Source organism: Pteropus vampyrus, unplaced genomic scaffold (genome assembly GCF_000151845.1).
Source record: "Pteropus vampyrus isolate Shadow unplaced genomic scaffold, Pvam_2.0 Scaffold63, whole genome shotgun sequence".
Lineage (NCBI taxonomy): Eukaryota > Metazoa > Chordata > Mammalia > Chiroptera > Pteropodidae > Pteropus > Pteropus vampyrus.
The window spans coordinates 2,970,876-2,973,716 of NW_011888844.1; the positions used below are offsets into that span (position 1 = coordinate 2,970,876).

The 2,841-nt window shown below is 36.9% G+C and overlaps 1 non-coding gene across 1 annotated transcript; it reads left to right on the forward strand.

Moving 5' to 3' along the window:
• The first annotated feature begins 228 nt into the window (after positions 1-228).
• LOC111740453 lies at positions 229-347 on the forward strand. The gene has a single exon (XR_002780620.1). It is a non-coding gene; the product is annotated as a 5S ribosomal RNA (ribosomal RNA).
• The last annotated feature ends 2,494 nt before the right edge of the window (positions 348-2,841 follow it).

The following is a 2,841-nucleotide window of genomic DNA, read 5'->3' on the forward strand; positions in this document are numbered from 1 at the left end:
TTCTCCAGGAGTTAGGAGAGAGCCACCCCCACTTCTCTGCTTTCCATCTTTTCATTACGTGAATTAAGAACTGGCCTCATATTTCTCTGTACTTAGAGAATCCCCACCTCTCCCTCTTTCATCCCCAACACTCTCAGGCTCACAACCATTATCTGCTTCGAGATCATTAGGATCATCTTATTACACCCTTTATCTGTTTACTTCTGTTTATTAAAGTCCAAAATCCCTGTCCATGGCCATGCCACTCTGAACAAGCCTGATCCCGTCTGATCTCAGAAGCTAAGTAGGGTCGGGCCTGGTTAGTACTTGGATGGGAGACCACCTAGGAAGACCAGGTGCTGTAGGCTGTAGGCGTAAAAATAAGAAAGAAAAAGAAAGAAAGAAAGAAAGAAAGAAAGAAAGAGAAAGAAAAAGAAAGAAAGAAAAAGGAAGAAAGGAAGAAAGGAAAAAAGGAAGAAAGGAAGAAAGAGAGAGAGAGAGAGAGAGAGAGAGAGAGAGCGAGCAAAGGAAGAAAGAAAGAAAAGAAAAATAAGGGATTGTAAGCTGACCAGGTCCTTGCAATCTATGAGGTAAACCAATTTTGCACATTCTCTTTTTAACCCTTTTCCCACACCCTCCCAACCTCCTTAATTTCTTCTACAGTGTCTACAGGAAATTACAGTCCATCGCCAGAAAAAAAAAATACTCTATATCTTCAACCTCATTTCTGAATGAACATTCCTTTCACCTTCTTGATCTAGGAACTCTAGCTGACCTATGAATATACCGTATCCTCTAATGTTCTGTCAAGTGACAACTGTTTTCTTTCCCATGCCCCTCAAATCAATGATCCCAGAAGTGAATTAGACGTCCCATTTACACCTCATTGCCACTTACAGACCATTTACTCTCTCACTTCCATAAAGACTCCCCAGATTTGAATTTCGGCTCATTCATTCATTCACCATTTATTCATATAACAATGATTGAGCACCCTACTGTATGCCAGGTAGTATTCTAAAAGTTAGGATATAATGATAAAAAGTACAGACAAAAGTCCCTACCCACACAGAGCTTATAGTTTCTTACCCCTCCTTATTAGAGTTATACCACTCATTACTTGAGTTTAGTTTCTGACCCACTAAATGTCATAATACTGATTCCAAATCTATATTAATGAATTTTTCAATTCCTTGGCTTCTCAGTTCTTTGATGTCCTCTCTTCCAGGGATCTTGTCCCTCACTCTTTTTTAGCACTTGACTTTTTAAATTCTTTGACCTTTACAGAATATGGACTCCTTTGACCATATCAGCTTGTTACTGTTCCTCATCATTCTCATGCCCTCACTTCCCACTTTGCCTAGTTCAAATTCCATGGTTCATCATTATAATCACTCCTCTGCTAGTGATCTCAATATTCTTGCCCCTTTTTTGGTTGTACTCATCTGCCAAAACCCAATCCTAGTTAAATTCAATTCTTCATCTACTTTTACCTGCATCCATGCAGCTAAAAGTTGCTTGAGGAAAGCACACTACCACACTTACTAGTCTTACTTAAAATTCTTCACCATGAACCTCATCTTTGCTTTTTGTACTACCTAGCAATCATACTAAATTTCCTTAGTCCAATCATATTCCCACTCTTCCAGATGTCTATTTCATACTTTCTCCCCCTAAAATCTCCAATGTCTCCTCTCTTGCTCCTCACTCTAGCTGATGACCTTTTTTCAATTTCACTGAGAAAACTGAAGTAATAAAAATAAAACTTCCAACTGTACATTACCATAACCTTATCAGGAATGAGAGGAAGTTTCTCATTTTAGAAATACTCCAGCTAATTTCAGCAACCCTTAATGAATTCATATATCTAAGCGAAAATCACCAATTGCTGCTAACATTTTAACGAGAGAGACAACTGTACATATATGTGCCTCCTAATGGAAGCATATAATGCCATCTACAAAGTATTCCTGCAAAAACCTGAACATAAATCTCATTAAGCCTCTAGAAGAGAAACTAGAGAGAACAGAAGAACATGTTAAAGGTCATCATGAGGCTGAATGCGGAAAAATCTAGACTGTGGGAGATTCTATAGGGCAAATAATTCAGTTTTTCAACAAATAAATTGGTGGAATAAATAGATAGAAAGAGAATCTATAGATTAAAAGTGACTTAAGACACACATTGACAAATATGTGGACCTTACTGGATCCTGTTTCAAACAAACATTGCTAAAAACAACTGGGGAATTTTGAACACTGACTGAATATTTGGTAATATTAAGGAATTATTTATTATTAATCTTTTAGGTGTGGTAACATGGTTATATTTTTAAGGAGCCATCTTCTATAATGAAAACTTATGGTTGTAATAATATGATATATGTGAATTCCTTCCAAATAATCTGGGGGAAGGAGAGCATGTAAGTGGGGCTATAGGAAAAACAAGATAGGTCATGAACAGGTAATTGTTAAAGCTGTGTGCTAGGAATGTGGAGGTTCATTACCTTATTCTCTTTATTTTTGTATATATTAAACTTTTCTTTAATCAAGAATTTCTTAAAGGAGAGATTTTCCACAAGCAATCATAACTTTCTACTGACCTATCTGCAACAATGCACACATATTCTTCCTCCTTCTTGCCATTATCATGCTCCATGGTAATGTCAACTCCTCCTTTTTGCACTAGGACCTATCCCCTCTCATCTATTCAAATATTATTCCAGTAATTCTCCATTTTCTCACCTGCATTTTAAATATCTCCCTCTCTACTGGATCGGTGCCAATCAACATATAAACACGGTATAATTTCACATATTAAAGAAAAAAGTTCTCTTTAGACACCCTGAAGCTATTGCCTAAT